The following is a 19,164-nucleotide window of genomic DNA, read 5'->3' on the forward strand; positions in this document are numbered from 1 at the left end:
CATTGGGCCTAGTTGCCTCTTGCTTCATCTTGCACCATATACCTGAAGTTGGTTGATGGATGTACAGCACTCATGGCCAATATTGGATGCTCAGGGAACTTCCAAAAGAAGAAAGGAATGATTATTTCATGAGGAAGGAATTGCAAAAGTCCCTGGAAAGGGAAGGGTAGGGAGGAAAATGAGGACTTCTCAATTGTTTTGATCCCCAAATCCCATTTGGTGCTAGGGCTATCAACTTCCTAGGAGGTATTTGGAAGGGCATGAGGGTACTTCCTTTGTTACCCTGGTGAGGAAGTGCTACTTGCATTTGTTGGACTGGAAATGCTAATTTCCTGCAACTCTGGGACCTTCACACACAATGAAGGATTGGCTTACCCCAAATGTTCTTAGAGCTCCCACTGAGGAGTAAAAGAAGTTCTTATCCTGGAGAACATCGCATAGCTCTGTGCATTTTTCTGAACTGTAATCAATAATCCATTAAACCAGGGAAGCTGAATTCTTTATACAGAATCCAGAACAAATTGATAGAGACCCTCTGGCAAGAATTGTGGAGAGACTCTGTGGCTGTGGACAGGCATTTCCTTTCCTTGGGCCTCAGTTTCTCCATCTTTATAGCCCTAACATTCTACAACTTCCTAATTTCTCTCTCTGGCAAAGAGAAGTACCTTGTAAAAACAGAAGCTTGGAGATACTTTGTTTTCCCTATTTTGTATGGTAGATACAAGTCATTGACTAATCCGCATATGATAAAGTTTAAACCAAAAGATACGGAATCAAGTGATCCCAGAATTTTTAATAAAGTATGATTTTAACTATTTATTATTTTCTCAGAACTAAGCACCCAAAATTCAAGAATGATCATAAAAGGTCACCCTTCCCATGGGCTAGACTTGAATAAAAGTCTTATTTAGAAAAACATTAGGGAACAAGATAAGCATAATTCTTTTTTTTTTTTTATTGTAAACAAATGAGATACATGTTGTTTCTCTGTTTGTACATGGAGTAAAGGCGTACCATTTGTGTAATCATAAATTTACATAGGGTAATGCATTCTGTTATTTTTTCCCTTCCCCCCACCCCTCCCACCCCTCTTTTCCCTCTATACAGTCCTTCCTTCCTCCATTCTTGCCCCCTCCCTAACCCTAACTCTAACCCTAACACTAACCCCTCCTATCCCCCATTATGTATCATCCTCCACTAGATAAGCATAAGTCTAAATCATGGGCAAGTGAAAATAATTTAGCTAAAATATATATTTTGGGATAGTTCTAAGGAAAAGCAGTGGCTCTAAGAGGCGTTGCCATAGAGTGAGATTTAGCTATTAAAATATGAAGTAAAAAATATGATCACTCCTCTTTCTCCTTTTATTTTTTATCTGAGTTACTCCCAAGATAGTTCTTTGGGGTCATTTTTTAAAAAAGATGTACTCCTTCATTCTTTCAAGGAGATCTTTAACTGCCTTGTTTTGTTTTTTAATTCTGTGGGGGGTTTTTGTGTGTGTGTGTTTGTTTTTTGTTTTGTTTTTCGCTTTTTTTTTTTTTTCTTTTTTTTTTTGGTTTGAGAATCTGAAATTAGAAGGAGAATCATGCACCTAGTCTTTCATGCTTTGGAATCTTGAACTTCACGATGTTGGATTTCAGACTTTTGTCTTATCCCTCTAGAAGGGTTCTGTTTTGTTTTGTTTGGCTTTATATTCTCATTCTGGAAGAACTAAGAGATTTCAGTTGCAGCCTGTGATTCGTGGCCTGTATTGCAGTAGGAATGATGATTCAAGAAGCTTGGAATTTGACCCCAGAAAATAGCAAGAGAATGACAGAACTGGTTTTGACCATGGGATTTGTGCTCTGTGGGCACAGGGCAGGAATGGGTACTAATAGCCGGGAAGCACCAGAAGTCTCTACCAGCCCTATGACTGGCCTTGTCTATGGCACTGCCCTGCTGCTCCCAGCCTGGAGCCAGCGGTTGGAGGCAGGCAGACTTGTGGGGCCTCCTATGGGCCAGGCACTTTCTGTGCATCGTCTCAATTGATTATTTCACCCACCTAGTAAGCAAGTCATTACTGTGCCCACAGCACAGACGAGTAACTAGGAGCTTGGGGAAGTTAAATAACATGTCAAAGACCATAGGTTTTGTCTTCAGACTGACTTCTGTTTATTTCCAAAATGCTTATTGTGTGATTTCTTCTTTATATGTATGTGATATGATGGACAGTTCTCGAGTCCTTGTCTGTGGAAAACAAGAATTATACAAAACAGCAGTAAAATATTGTTTGATTTTATGACATCTGGAGCAAGAAATGACTAAGTCAGGCCTCACCTGGTCGCAGAGACTCTGTGGGGATGCCCGGGGGATCCTCAAGTCATCCCAGCGCAGTAGGGTACAGTCCAATGTGGAGCCCAGGCTGTGCTCTCTAGCAGCTGAGTCACCTTGGGCAACTTTTTATATTATGCTTTCTCATTCTTGGTTTCCTCATCAATAGCTTCGGGGTCTACTAGTGCCTTCTCAGGACTGTGATAACGAGAAGTGAGATAGTGGAAGAAAGTGCTTAGCACATAGCATGCCATTCTTATTCAAGTCTGTCTCCCACTCTCCATTTCTCCTTCATATAGAAGGCTCCTTCTGAAACTGGCAGAATGATAGAGGAAGCAGGATGAGAGAAGAAGCTAGGCCTGGGGAGCTCTCAGGACAGACTAGAAGGGCGGCCTCTCTGGCCAACACTGTACCCCTGAGACCCAGGCCTGTGTAAGAGGTACCCTAATTCTACTGTAAGGGTAAATCCCAGACCCCTGAAGGACCACAGCCCAGGGGCAGCCTTTCCTTCAGTCTCTGTTCTGGAGAAGAGACAGATTTCAGAGGTCTCTCAAATGAGCATCAGCACTCTGAGCTGGTAGTAAGAGTTTTACCAGGAAAACATCTCCTTCTGTTGCTCTTGGGATCAGTGTGAGAGTGAGTTTTGTCTGACACAGGCCTTGCCTGAGTGGTGTGTCAACCACTCAGCCTTTAACCACAAGAGCTAAGTGACTCTGAATTTGGGTTTTGTTTTTAGTTTAGTTTCCTTTAGTTTTTGTTTTGGTACTGGGGCTTGAACTCAGAGGCACTCGACCACTGAGCCACGTCCCCAGAACTTTTATGTATTTTATTTAGAGACAGGGTCTCACCGAGTTGCTTAGCACCTCACTTTTGCTGAGGCTGACTTTGAACTCGTGATCCTCCTGCCTCAGCCTTCTGATTTGCTGGGATTACAGGTGTGCGTCATCACGCTGGGCTTAGTTTTTATTTTTTTAATTTTTTTTTTAATAAACCAACCAATCTTATTTCTTGCACAGCACAGTCAACTCAGTTCATTTATTTAACGTGTGTGTGTGTGTGTGTGTGTGTGTGTGTGTGTGTGTGTGTGTGTGTGTGTGCACGTGTCCTCCATGCCAGTCAGTGTAGCACTGGCCATTCAGGAGGAAGCAAAGCTCACAGAGTCCCTCCTTCCAAGCCCCACATGGTCCAGTAGAGCAGGCAAGCAATTAAACAAGAGGACACAAAGTATGGGGAAGAACATTCAGGCTGTGGGAGCAGCAACAGCAGCACAGAATCTTGACTAAGGTGTCGGGAAAGTTTACATAAACATCAAGGCCAGCACACGTCAGGTGACTGTGCAGTGGACAGCATTCCATGTTCTGTCCCCAAAGAGAGCTGGAAAACTTCCTTCCCTCTTCCCCTCCAAATCCTCTCAAAGATAATGGAACAAAGGGAATAATGACAAATACGAAATAAAGTGGAAGAAGAAGAGGTGTCATGCCTCACTGGGCCTTATGTGGGTACAGAGCATGGTGCTAAGAATCTTTTTTTTTTTTTGTACCAGGGATTGAACTCAGGGGCACTTAACCACTAAGCCACATCCCCAGCCCTATTTTGTATTTTATTTAGAGACCGTGTCTCATTGTGTTTCTTAGCAACTCGCTGTTGCTGAGGCTGGCTTTGAACTCAGTCCTCCTGCCTCAGCCTCCTGAGCCGCTGGGATTACTGGCTTTACTGGCTTGTGCCACTGGGCCCAGCAGAATCTTTACATGTATATGTTTCACCGTGTCATTTATTTCTCATGACAATTCTTTGAGGTCAGTATTATTACTATGCTAATTTTCCAAATAAGGAAAGAAGTGAAATGAATAGTTCATAAAACTATCCTGTGGCAGGTCTAGGATTTGAACCCAAGAAACTGTAATTGGGCATTTGGTTATTTCTTATTAAGGGTACTTTTTTTTTTTTCAGGAGTGAAAGACACTATTATTCTCAGAAAGGAGCCTTTGGGTGGAATAGAGAAGGAGATCCTTGGTAGGAGCTGTAAATCCTCCAGTACATGGTAGTGCTGGCTGTAGAGGCCCTCAGATAGTTTCCCCAACTTATCAGAACATGTCCAGGCTCTTGTCCCACCAATCCCAGCCACAGGCTGGCTGCCATGCCCCCTCTTCTCTTCTATCTTGCCACTTCAAGGAATGGGGGCAGCTGAGTGGTAGATTTCCACCTCTCTCTGGCCTCTGGAATCTTTATTCTTACAACACTGGTTATGCCATGGCTTCCCCAGACAAAGATGCCCAAAAGGACAATGCCCAAGGATCTTTTCATTGTAAGAGTAAGAGAATTATAGCAAAGAGCAAATAGAAACAAGTTGTAGAGATCATGGAACCTTCCCGAGAACCTCTACACATAACCCTGTTACCTCCTGACTCCCTGTGACATGGTCTCCCCCGGCAGTCTTTCTGCTTGCTACCTGGTTGATGATCTTGGGCAGTGATCTAAGCTCCCTGACCACATTTGTAAAATGCACCCCACTTCATGTCGGGGTGAGCAATCAAAATAGTTGTATAACTGGAAGCTCTAGGCACAAAAAAGTGCTAAGTAAATGTTCTTATGGTCTGAATCGTGTCTTCCCCAAATTCATACATCGAAGTCCTAGCCTCTAATGTGACTGTATTTGGAGACAGGATTTTTAAAGAGGTAATTAAGGGTAAATGAGGTCCTAAGAGTGGGACCTTAATGCAATAGGATTGCTGTCCCTGCCCTTAGAAAAACAGAAGAGCAACCCGGGATGCACATACAGAGAAGGATGGCTTTGTGAGGACACAAAGAGAAAGCAACTGCCTGTGCACCAGGGAAAGACCTTGGGGGAGACACCAGCCCTGCTGCCACCTCGATCTTGGACTTGAGATTTCCAGAATTGTGAGGAAGTAAATATCTGTCATTTAAGCCACCTGTCTTGGTGTTTTGTTATGGCAGCTCTAGAACTAATACAAATGCTCTCCTCTTCCACTTCTTTCCTTGTTGTTTGAACACTCATGTATCTTCAGGTTTGGAACTAGAAAATTTCTGGCCCAAGCCCAACTTGAGCCAATGGTACTCAAAACTTGGAAAGAAGGGAAAGGGACAATGGTGAGTCCTCTTGGTGTCATTGTGGAGCACCAGTTACGGGCCTGCCCAAGGATTATTTAATTATTGAGGCCAAGGAATGGACCTTTGAATTTCTGTTTACTGTGGATCAAAGGCTCAGACATGAGGTTACACATGACTTTGTGGACTTGTGTCCGGAAGAGATGTAAATGAGTTCTGAAAGGTATGAAAGATAATCCTCAAGGTTATGGTTCTATTGCTTGTGGGCCAGTTACCCGTTTTGTATCTAATCCAGTCATCTTACTCCAACATTCTTTCTCCAATGCCCGTGTGATTCCAGTGACTCTAACTCTCCTTGGAATCCAGCTTCACTCTCCTTCACTAAGGAGCGGAATACATCTTTGACACACGTTCACTCTAGGTATAAAAATCATGTTGTTGACTTTTAAAATGCATTTTCTGACAAGTATAAGAAATTCCATTTTTTTTTTTTAGAATGCAAAGATCCCCTTTAAGGCCTTTTATGCTTTCTTTGATTGGGATTTTTTTTTTTTTAACTCTAGATTTTCTTGGTTTCTGCATTAGTAGTTTTAAAACACCAATGCTCAAGAAGTACAAAATCTAATATATTTTCCACAGAAGATTTTGATTTCTTCGACAGGCAGAGAAAATCTAAAGTAACATGTAAAGTTGGTTTTATTCTTTTTCTCCTCCTTGTCTCCTAATTTCACTACACACTGTGTCCTCTAATTTGGGTCTGTTTCTATCTCGTTGACTTAGGTGATAAGAAATGACCAGATAGCATGCAAGTTATGATTAAGTACAGTGGTCCCCTCCAAGGCTATATGCATTTAAATATTTGCATTTAAATGCTTTAACCTAAGTGCTTTTAGACTGTTTACTTGAGCATTGCCTCTACCTCCCCAAACTCTCCCTTCTTTCTGCCTTTCCTTCCCATAAATACACTTCAGCTAAAACAATTCCAGTTACATAATAAGATTCAGGTAAAATTTCTTTTGATGACCAGTTATTTAGAAAGCATTTAATCCAAAGACATGAAACTTTAATGGCATCGGGGGCAATTGTTATAGAAAGAAGCTTAAAGCTTGGACATATGAGAAAGTTCTTGCTCTGCCCTTTATCAGTTGTATGAGCTTGTGCAGATCATTTAATGGAGCCTTGTGGTCCACACCTATGACCCTGCTGCACAGGAGAATTCCAAGTGTGAAGAAGGATCATAAAAAGTAATGTCTGATCAGGAAGGTCTGCTATGGGCAACTTGAGGCATTGCTGACCTGCATGGAAATGTTTGAGGGTCACTGGGGAGTCCCCAGAACTGGTTAGTGACCACCTGGTCACACAGATATTGAATTTAACCTCGGTATATAAGCACTTGCTCCCTTGTTACCTTAAATTCCTTTTGCTACCCATCTGGTCTTCCAGTTTCTAATTAAAATTTGGAAGTTGCATGAAAATTCGGCAGGAACAGTTTTTGTGAAATGTTTTCTCCAGTGAAGCAGATTGTGCTGCTCATCGAGTCAGCTCTCAAACTAATTTAACTCTCAGCCCTGTAGCCTTCATACAGAAAGACAGGCAAAGCAAAAATGGAGCTGCGATGAACCGTGCCAGTTGGACTGCCTCATGCTTCTGACTCATTTCAGAACCATCATCATGTCAATAGAAACATCCACTCTAACCTCTCCCCCCATATTTTTGCAGGGAAATGCTATTAGAAAAGCAAGGTCCAGAGAGAAGCAGTGAATTAACATTGTGATCAGGCTCAAAGACAAAGCAGTTCTAGTCATCCAAAGATGCCTTGGTCACTGGATCAAAAAAAATAACACTGGGAAAACAGGAAGGGAAAAGTTTACATACCTAAAGCAAGGTATATATAACAAATAGTTATTATTTACCAACATTTTACAAATACCTGACACTGAGTTTATAAATCAATTATTTTGTTTGATTGTCCCAATTGCTATAATCAGTCAGTACGTTAGTTGCTATAACAAACATCCCCAAATCTCAGTGGCTTAATATTGTAATGGTTGATTTCTTATTACTCATGCCTTAGGATGAACAGGAGGAAAGGGAGGGACTCAGGTCCCTTTTTGGGTAATCCTACTCTCTCTGGGACCTTGGAGTTTCCCCCTGGATCTTCTGCATTTTGCTAGAAGATGAGGGGAGAGGGAGAAAGTGCACAGAGCAAATATCCCACAGTGGATTCTTAAGGTCTAGCCCTGAATGTGGTATGGATGACTTCTGCACACATTTTGTAGACCAGAATTCAGTCATATGGCCTACCTAGCTGCAAGAGAGGCTAGAAATGTCCACTAGGGATATGAACAGCAGGAAAAGGAAGCAGTTTGTTGAACACATAGTCTTTGCATAACAATTCATTACCCCATATTGCAGATTAAACTGAATTTAAACAAATAAAATAATTTGCTCAATAGCACCTAGCAAGTAAGTGGCAGAACCATGATCGGTTCTTGGCAGGATAAGTTATTGGTAGAACCCAAGAACCTGACTATAGTTTATTGGGCTTTGAAATTAGAGAGAAAACTGCCATTCTCCCTGAGCACATTCTCCAAACCTGGGCATTTTCTGAAATTTGCAAGGTAACATGGACATTGCAGTTTTCCATACTGAAATAGACAATAATGGGAATAAAGTGCAGACAAGGTAATCCAGAGGCAATGTCTCTTTAGTTATTTGATTCTCCCCAGGGTGCGGGTCTGGCCCCCTGGATTGCTCCCCAAGTATTAGATGATAGAATTAAGTTCATTTTTTATCTCTATCCAAACTTTACCCTTAATCTCTGTACCCTTTCCCAGAGATTTCTTTAAGATTCCCCTTTTTTAAGAGCATCTGATGTAATACGGGTACAGGGAACCTACCACATTTTAGACTTGGTGCCCCTCCCCCAGCACATCCATGTCTCACAGAGCAGTGGTGACCCCAGTGTGTCACCTGAGGTCTAAGGTGATGAATTCATGTGTCACTGTGGATTGCTAGGGACACCTTGGTGCCACTGATCTGTAGGACACTGAAGTGGTGGCAGTGGTTTCTAGTTTTCAAGTCTAAAATGTGGTATAAAAGGGCTGGGTATGTAGCTTAGTGGTACAGCACTTGCCGAACATGCATGAGGCTTTAGGTTTGATCCCCAGTACTGCAAGACAAACTGACAAACGAATAAAATGTGGTATAAATGCACCTTTCCAGGGGCCTGTTTGTCATATTCTGAGTCAATAATAACTATTTAAATCTTGACCCCTCTGTACTCCATTCAGCCCTCAGTATTTGAACTCACAATGGCACTGCTTTTTCCTATCTCCCACCTCCCCAACCCTGCCTGAATTCTGTATTCAGTCAAATGAAGGTTGCTTGTGACTCTGGGTCTCCTGCTACTCTGTCTTTGGTCACACGGTGTCTGCTTTCCCAGCATGCTTTTCTGCTCTTCCCCATCCCATTTTCAAGGTTTTGTTCAAATGCTGCTCCCTTGGATACAAACTTGGGGTTTCTAAGCTCTCCAGGGAAGAAGAGAGCCAAGAAAAGGGTTCTGGGCACAGGGTGGCTGCTGCATCTGCTAATCCAGCTACCTGGGCAACATAGACATGCCTTAGGGACAAGGTGTGTGTGTGTGTGACAGAGAGAGAGAGGGAGAGAGAGAGAGAGAGAGAGAGAGAGAGAGAGAGAGAGAGAGAGAGAGAGAGAGAGAGAGAGAGAGAGAGGGAGGGAGGGAGAGTTTTAATTAACTGGAAGTTCTGCATCCACAGGTGATGTAATATCAGAAGCTCAGACACATTGGACCCAGGGATTCCAAGGACAGGAGTGCATGTGCGTGTGTGTGTGTGTGTGTGTGTGTGTGAAAGAGAGAGAGAATGAGAAAGAGAGAGAGAGAGAGAGAGAGAGAAAGGGAGAGAGATGGTCTTCTGCCACTCCCTGAGAATCTCTTAGGACTGTCTATGGGATCTGTCTTGTACTGTAGCAATATCTAAAACAAAATAGGCCTCATTTTGGATAACTGAACTTTGCAGTTTTTGCACTGATGTAAAGCAATACAAACAGCAGACAGCCAAGCCCGTCTGTGAACTAAACAGACTTTCTGGTTTCTTCTTACGTGAGACAATATTAACTAATTCGGTTTAAATTAGCCCCTTTGAACTCTCAGTTCCTGAAGCACTTAGTCTTATTCACAGGATAGGTTCCCTATAAAAGCGTCCTGATAAACAAAAGGAAACCTCAGAGTCATGGTTTGAGTGTTAAAACAAATGTGACCTTATTTTGCACTCAATGCAGATGAAGCAGGACATGCTAAATGGAACTGATGAATTAAAGCACCTTTAATTTGATATCTCAGCTTCTTCCTCATATTGCTGATATGCTGAAATCATTTAATAAATGTGCGCTGAGTGTGGGGTGGGGTGTAATTCAGTGATAGAGCACTTGCCTAGCATGCACAAGATCCCTGCTGCTCATCCCCAAAACTACAAAGAAAAGAGAAAACCTTTAAATGTATACTGAACACTCATTGGTCACAGGGCACTCAGGTAAGTGTCTGGATGTGGTAGGGAGCCAGGCAGAGTGATCCTTGCCCTCTGGGAGCTTGGAGGCTGTAGCCAGAAGCTCTGACTCTATTCTCAGAATCTCTTTGCAGGTGTCTGTCTGTGCTAGAGGGAATTCAAAAGCAGCTTTAAAATGTTTTCCCCACAGCAGAGCAGTATTAATCAGAATGGGAAGAGGGGAACTGCTAATTCCACACACAAGATAGAGGAATACGTGCCTTTGTTTCACGTCTGTTTTCCCCACATAAGAAGCAGACAGCTTCACTGATTATATACTGTTGACAGTGACCTTTCCATTTTTCTCTCTTGACAACATGTAATTGAGTGTGAAGTATCTATTGGTGGACTGCAAGTGTGAAGAATTCTCAGGATAATGAACTTGATTTTCCCTTTGAAATGCAATTCACATTTGTGAAGCGTCTTTTACATAGAAGGTATGGAGCAAGGTGCTTCACAGGCATTATCTCATTTGAGCCTCACAATCGCCTCTGATGTAGGCATCATTAGCCAGCTTTTATGAACAGGATGAAAGGGGAAAGAGGAAATGGCAGCTTAGGCTTGGAAAAATGCTAATTCACTTCCAGGGAATGAATGAATATGCTCCCTACCTTGTTTCTCTTAGACAGATTTTGATAAACATCTTTAATATTAATACCTGCCTTACATTTGCATACTTCTCTCAACTTTTCAAAGCATGGTCACCTCTTTCATATTTCATCTGATGCTCATGCTAGCCATGTACTGATAACTGTCTAGAACTATTTGATGGTGTCTCTTTGTAAGCCTAAACCTCTGCAGAGAAACTCGCTTTTATCACACAGTCAAGGTTCAGGACTAAGCCAATAGTGATCTTCCTTCCAGAAATCAAACCTATGCCTTCATTGGCAGGGTCTCTCTGGGATGGTGTAATCTGCTGTGTGAGAGCAGGGGACATCAGTACTATCATATCAGAACCGATTGCTGTGGTTACAACAGTCCCAACATTTTAGAAATGTAGGTGTCTGGGTCTTCCTGGCACCCAGTTTTGCCTGAATTAACGATAGCCAAAGGGAAAGAAGAGACATGAAAAGAAGGAAAAAGACATTTCTGTGTGTTTGTCTGGTGAGGTGTATTTATCCTTAAAAAACAACAACAACAACAACAACCACCAAAAAAAAAAAAACCCCAAAAACAAAAACAGAAACCAGTCTAAATGAAGCAGGGAGGCGGTGACAGCAGATGAAGCATTAAGCAGGTGCTTTCTTAATTGCTACAGCTGGTGCCAAGTGTTTGGCACGATTTCTCTCCTCATTTTCGATTATTGGCATGAGTGCTCCTTTCTCTTTTTAGCTGAAGCATCTGAGAAGAGTCTCTGAACCTTCTCTGCTCCTCTCACTTTTACAGGAAAGCAAACAGGAAGTTTTTCTTCAAAGATTGTAAATAAACACAATCCTTTGGGTTTTATATTTGTATTTGTTTTATTATATTTTATTGCCTCAAAGCAACTCATTGACTCTAGAAAAGGTAACTGGCTTAAATGCAACTTGATGTTTTATTTAATTTTGCCAAATTGCTATGAGTTGAATTTTTAACTTATTTCAAAAGATTTGATTCAATTGCTCAGACTCATCGGAGTGATCTTGACTTCAGAATTGAATGTCCAAACCCATAGCCTCCTGTGGTGGTTTATTTTAAAACAAAGGTTGTTAAATTCTCCCATCAATGTGGCATATTCATTTTGCTATTGGATTTTTCTCCTTTTCGTGGTGAAGGCACAAGTTGTGAAAATATTGACTGCAAAGTTATTTCATGCCTTATCATTCCATGAAGAGCGAACACTGCCCAAAGCTTATGAAGAGCTAACCGTGTGCTGAAAACAGTACAAGGAGCCATGGAGAATCCAAAGATAAGCAAGACATGGTCTTTCCCTTTCAGCTGGTTTGGTCCCTAACGGAAAGCAAAACTGTAGGAGGAATAACATGACACAGTTCAGGGCAAAACAAAGCAGCACAATAAAGTAAAGCACAGGTGTGTCAGTGACTTCTTTGTTGTTGCTGCTGCTGTTCTTGCAGTGCTGGGGACAGAACCCAGAGTCTCCAGCATGCTGAGAAAGTGCTCTACCACTGAACTTTATCCCCAATGCCTAGCAATTACTTCTGCTGGCAGATCTAGCGTTTTAAAAATTCTTCATTTTCCCCCTTTCTTAAGGTAACTCTGCTTAGACAATGCTATTCAAGTTAGGCATGGTGGCGCATGCCTCTAATCCCAGTGACTGGGGAGGCTGAAGCAGGAGGATTGTATGTTTCAAGCCAGCCTCAGCAATTTAGCCAGGCCCTAAGCAGTGAGAACTTGTCTCAAAATATAAAATTAAAAGAGCTGGGATGTGGCTTAGTGCCTCTGGGTTCAATCCCCAGTACAAAAAAAAAAAAAAAAAAAAAAAAAGCTATTCAATTACTCTACTTAAGGCAATATTTGAATTCTGATGCATTTCCAACACCTTTATCTTCTATTGACTTTATTCTGCATATATAAGAGACCACAAAGGCAGAGAGCACACACACAGGTTTTTTGGTTTTGTAGTACTAGGGATTGAACAAGAGGCACCCCACCATGGAGCTACATTCCCAGTCCATTTTTAATTTTTTTTTTTCTGCCGAGACAGGGTCTCACTAAGTTGCCCAGGCTGGCCTTGAACTTGTGATCTTCCTAAGTCTCCTGAATACATTAGGATTGCAGGTGTGTGCCACCATACCTGGCCAAGCACATGGTATTGAACAAAAAAAAAAAAAAAAAAATACAAACCCTATTCTTATATTGGAATTTTATTTCAAATTACATTTAAAGAAGAGGGAAAGAAAAGCCGGGCATGGTGGTGTATGTCTGTAATCCCAGTGGCTGGGGAGGCTGAGGTAGGAGGATTGAGAGTTCAAAGTTAGCCTCAGCAAAGTGAGGAGCTAAGCAACTCAGTGAGACCCTGTCTCTAAATAAAATACAAAATAGGGCTGGGGATGTGGCTCAGTCGTCAAGTGCCCCCGAGTTCAATCTCCTGTAAAGAAGAAGAAGAAGGAGGAGGAGGAGGAGGAGAAGGAGGAGGAGGAAGAGGAGGAGGAGGAGAAGGAGAAGGAAGGGTAAGGGGAAGGGGAAAGGGAAGGGGAAGGGGAAGGGGAGGAGAAGGAGGAGGAGGAGGAGGAGAAGGAGGAGGAAGAGGAGGAGGAAGAGGAGGAGGAGGAAGGGTAAGGGGAAGGGGAAAGGGAAGGGGAAGGGGAAGGGGAGGAGAAGGAGGAGCAGGAGGAGGAGGAGGAGGAGGAGGGGGAGGAGAAGGAGGAGGAAGAGGAGGAGGAAGAGGAGGAGGAGGAAGGGTAAGGGGAAGGGGAAAGGGAAGGGGAAGGGGAAGGGGAGGAGAAGGAGGAGCAGGAGGAGGAGGAGGAGGAGGAGGGGGAGGAGAAAAGAGAGAAAACTTATGTACATAGAGAGCTTCAGAGACTTGGGTTCTGGTCCTGTTTTCACTTTCAGCCACTTGCATTTCTGGGTCCCTTAAGTCTTACCTGGGTGGTTTCCAAAACCTCTTTCAGTCTTAATGGTTTGAGGGTGATGTCTCACATCTTGTCCTAAATGAATCCAGCGCAATCCTGTACGGAGGAAAGGAAACTGAAGGCTAGAGGGAATACCTGGGGCGCCAGGAGGAGGGAAGAAGGAGCACTATTTGGGTGAGATCCTCTTGGCCTCTGCTCTCTCAGCTTCCTGTTTAAATACCACATCGTTTGTAGTTCAGAGTTGCTCAGTTTATACCAGGTCTGATTCCTTCTCATTCCCAGGAAGTGTTGCACTGACCTAAGAGAGGACAAGGGTGGCCTAGTCACCTGCCCACCCCTCAAAACAAACAACCACCAAAAAACCCAACCAAAGATGTAAAAGCGAGGTTCTCAAGATAGTCCCAGTTTGTGCTGCCTTGTGTCTACAAATAAGCTTTGAAGGCAAATCAAGTGAATTTTTAAAAACTGCCAGAAGGAAATGGGGGAGACTATGGCGTGAGAGCGAGAAATGCCATGTCTCTCCACGGTTCTTTCCTGTCTCATTTCACAGCCAGCAGTCTGATCAGGACCTGATTAACCGCATGCCCGTAGGACACTGCTGGTCCCCTAACGACCCCCTCCCTCAGGCTCTTCCTGCCCAGGGCACATGCTGTTCTCCTTCCTCTAATCTCCATTCGCCTGGCTGCTCTGGTTTATCATGAATCTGTTACCTGTCATATCACATCTCAACTCTAGTTACTTACGTTCATTACATATATATGAGAGAGAGAGAGGAGAGGGAGAATAATTACAGAAATTGAACAAATTCACATTCATCACATTGCGTAGTTACTGTGTGTGTGTGTGTGTGTGTGTGTGTGTGTGTCTAAAGTCTACTCTCTTAGCAAATTTTCAGTATATAACAACAACATGAAGTGTAATCACTATACCTATATCAGATCCCCAGGCTAATCCCACATAGGTCAAAGATCCCTGCCTCTACACCTATTTCCCAATTTGTGGTTCTTAAACTTTTAGGTACATTGGAACCATTTGAAGGGTTTGTCCAAACACAGGTTGCTGGACCTGTCCTCCAGAATTTCTAGACTCAGTGAGGGTAGGACTGGGGTCAAGCCCCCCAATTTGCATTTCTAGTAAGTTTCAGGGTGATGTCCATTCTGGGACCACAGTGAACCATTGCTCTAATTCCCTTCTCTGATCTTAGGGAGAGAGGTTTAGCTTCTTACCTGAGCGTCTTCTCTGAGATGGAGCTCCTACTCATAACTATTTCCTGTTCATGGTATCAATATCTGCACCATTGAAAATTCCTTTACTGCAGGTTCCAAACACCTCTCATCACTTCTGTTTTAATTAATCTTTCTCACGTCTACATAACCCAGCTCTAGCCACCAACTCAACCATCTTTCCTCCTGCTGCAAGCTTTCCTGAACTTGATCTTCACTTTTCTTTTGACTTTTTATACACGCATTTTCCTTTCCATTCCCAGAAATTTCCCAAGTTGCTGTCCTGATACTATTTGAAAAGTATCATATCCAATGGGATTTCCTTATTGTGTAATAACAGTAGTCAATTTTCTTTGTCTTCAATTCTATTCCAGTCATGTATTAAGTACTACATAGATAGTTTATATACAGAAACATTTCATGTAAGGATTGGCCTTATGTCAATCTCATGATTGAACTAGATATTACTTTACAGATTAAAAAAATAGTATCAGATAAATTAAATAATTTACCCAATAGCTCAAGTGAGGAAACCAGGATTGGACCCAGCTCTGACTTCACATTCAATATATATAAACACTTCAGTAGGCACCCCCTTATCTATATGTTGCAGGCACCTAGTTAATGCCTAAAACCACAGAGCCCTACATATATTGTGCTTTTCCTGTACATATGTACCTATAATAAAATCTAATTTATATATTAGGCAAATAAGATTGACAACTATAACTACTAACAAAATAGAACAATTGTAACAATATTCTATGATAAAAGTTATGTTAATGTGGTCTCTTTTCCTCTCTCAAGAGATATTGTACTGTAAATCTTAGCAACATTAGCATAGCCTTTCTTTTCCCTCTTCTTTCCTTATTGAGAACTTACACCTTTTCACTTAAAGGAAGCACTTCACTATTACCATTTGGCATATCCAAATTGCCAGCATCATTACTCTTATACTTTGGGGCATAATACAGGTTTCTTAAACACAAGCACTCTTATACTACAACAGACCCTCTGATACTGAGGTGGTTACTAAATGATTTACAGGGAGGTAGTATATACAGCATGGATACACTGACAAGGATGTCACATTTCAAGCTGGACAGAGCAGTACAGTGTGAGATTTTTACTATGTTACCCAGAATGATGTTAACTTAGAATGTATAAGTTGTTTATTTCTAGAATTTTCCACTTAAGTTTCGGACCACAGTTGACTGTGGGTAACTGAAATCAGGGAAAGTGAAACCACAGATAAGGTGGGACTACTGTACTCCAGAATAAGCTTAAACACCCCCCCCCCCCCCGCCACCGCCGGGACCTGTTAAACTATTAAGTTTTAGTTCTAGTGCCAGAGGTTTTGAACTGGGTTGAGGCCAGGGCATACCTGTCTGAATCCTTAACAGTCCCCTAGTGATTCTGATGTGGGTGTTCTTAAAACCAGAGCCACATATCTTTTGAGAAGTAGTCCCCTGTATCCCTGTAGTGACATAATTGGCCATGTCCTCTCCTTAAGCACTTTCCTGGGTTGCTATGATACAACATTTTTTTTCCTTTTCTTTCTTTTTTTTTTTTTAGTTTCGTGGGCTCTCTGATTCTGTTCTCCATTTCCTGCTTCCTCTCCTGCCCATATCACTGCCCCCAGACTCTGCCCTCCACCTGCTCCTCTCTTTGCTATTTGTCCCCAGGAGCAGTGCTCCAACTTGGGCAGATGGTTCCCCACCTTGCCCTTCTAGTGCCAACCTCCTGGTGAGAGTCACGGAGCAGCATGAAATGATTTTGGAACAGAGATGAGATTCAGCCCCAGTTCTGCACAAAACCAAGAGGCAGGTGACATTGATCCTGATTCCCCATCACCCCACTCTGCCCTTGGTCTTTCCTCTTACCCAGGAGACCTCTGTGCTTTGCAGTTTCCTAATCAAATCACTTCAGCAAAAGAGCTGATTATTTTACACTGTCACACTAATGTGTTAACTCTCTCAGTCATTTGCATTTTTAAAGCCTTTAATTTCTCTTTGTGGATTCAACTATTGTTCATGTGTTGAAGATGTTTTAGGCTTCACTTAGCAGACTGGGGACTGAATCAGGACTGAGGAGGAAGGAGGGTGATCTGGCTTGGGAGGGGGCCTTTGATTCTCCTCAACATTTTCTGGAGCTTAGATTCAAAAGCAGCTAGCAACACTGCTGGCGGGGTACAGCTTGGCCTTTCCGGTCTCCTGTAAACCCAGGGCCCTGGGCAGGGAGAAGCAATAACTGCAACTCCTGCAGATCTGTCCCTAGAAGTGCAGAGGGTAAGGACAGACTGGAGCTGGCAGTTTGGCTGGCTTTCTGCCACCCCTACTCTCACCCTTAGAATGGCTGACTCTTCTTCTTTCAAGTCTCAGCTTAAGCCTTCTCTCTTACAAGCAGCCAGCCCTGACCACTGTGCTTACAGAGGACCCTCTTGGTGATTCTCTATATCAGCAGCTGTTTTCCTTCATTGCATTGATCTCAGTTTGTAATTATTTTATTTACTATTACATCTGTCCCTAAATGGAGAGTAAGACTCAAGAGGACAGAGACCATTTCCAGCATGATCCCTAATATGCTCACAGCATAATGCTGGCTCGTAGTAGATAGAAAATATCTGCAGCAGAAAGAGTTAGACCTTCATCACCCGGCACTCATTAGTCCTTGAACTGTCCCCAGTAGCTATCCCGGTGCTGAAAGCCTGAGGCAACGCAGAGCAGTGTGTTCACATTATTGCTGGGATGGGGTAAGGGGTACCTTGAAGGTGGTACCCAGAAAATTATGAAAGACTTTGAAATAGGCAAAAAAAAAAAAAAAAAAAAAAAAAGATTACTGTGTGTGTCTAGGACACTATTGAGTTGTCTAGATTTTCACTGTCTTTGACTTGTTACAACCTTGTAGAAAACTGATAGGGATACAAATGATTCCTTTTTTTTTTTTTTTTTTTGGCATTTTAAAATATTTGTTCTGTTTAGATAGACATGACAGTAGAGTGTATTTTGATATATCATAAATACACTGAGTATAATTTAGGATCCCATTCTTGTGGTTGTATATGATGTGGAGTTTCATTGGTCGTGTGTTCATGTATGAACATAGGAAAATTATGTCTGATTCATTCAACTGTCTTTCTCATTTCCATTCCTTCTCCCTTCCCTTCATTCATCTTTGTCTAATCTGATGAACTTCTATTCTTCTCTCCTTCCCTCCCTCATTGTGTGTTAGCATCCACATATCAGAGAGAACATTTGACCTTTGTTTTTTTTTTATTGTGATTGGCTTATTTCACTTAGCACGATAGCCGCCAGTTCCATCCATTTACCAGCAATGCCATAATTTCATTCTTATTTTATGTAAGTGATATTCCATTGTGTATATATACCACATTTTCTTTATCCATTCATCCATTGAAGGGCACTGAGGTTGGTTCCATAGCTTAGCTATTGAGACAAATGATTCTTGTCCTTAAGATGCAAATGAATTTTGTCTGGTGGACAAAATTGATAATTGCCCTGCATATTGGCCAGTTTCACACCGATGTTGAAATTCATTTTAGCTTTCCTACATATATGTATTCTTGGAATTCCCCTTTGAACTGGTTATAACATCTAACTGGTTACTCATTATTTAGAAAAATAAAACCTCTGATATGTTGATTTTATATTTGTACATGATTTACAATTTTAGCTTTTTTGGGGAGCAGGTACCAGGGATTGAACTCAGGGGCACTTGACCACTGAGCCACATCCCCAGCTTTATTTTGTATTTTATTTAGAGACAGGGTCTCACCAAGTTGCTTAGCACCTCATTTTTGCTGAGGCTGGCTTTGAACACATGATCCTCCTGCTTTAGCCTCCCAAGCATTTGGAATTACAGACATGTGCCATCACACCCAGCACAATTTTATTTTTTTAAATAACTTTTTAAAATTGTACTTCACCAAAATCAAGAACATTTGTGCATCAAAGGATAATAACAAGAAAATGAAAAGTCAATCTATAGAAAGGGAGGAAATATTTGCAAATTATATATAGAATCTATGTGCAGAATATATAAAGAACTAAAAGTCAACAACAATAAAACAATGAACCAAATTAAGAAATGGGCTAAGAATTTGAACAACTCTTCAAAGAAGATTATACACAAATGGTCAGTAGGCATATTATAAGATGTTCAATACCATTGGTCATTAGAAAAATGCATATCAAAACTACAATGAGATACTACTTCGTAGGTACTGGGATGTATACAATCATAATCCTAATTGTTTTAAAATGGGAAATAAATGTTGGCAGGGATGTGGAGAATGTAGGACTAGAAATTGGTGTGTTTGCTGTGGAAAATAGTTTGGTGGTATCTCAAAAGATTAAACTTATAATTTCCATATGACCCAATAGTTCTACTGCTAGGTATCTATACAAAAGACTTGAAAGCAACTTGCCCAGATATTTGTACACCAATGTTCACAGCAGCATTATT

The sequence above is a fragment of the Sciurus vulgaris genome, assembly GCF_902686455.1.
Source record: "Sciurus vulgaris genome assembly, chromosome: 4".
Lineage (NCBI taxonomy): Eukaryota > Metazoa > Chordata > Mammalia > Rodentia > Sciuridae > Sciurus > Sciurus vulgaris.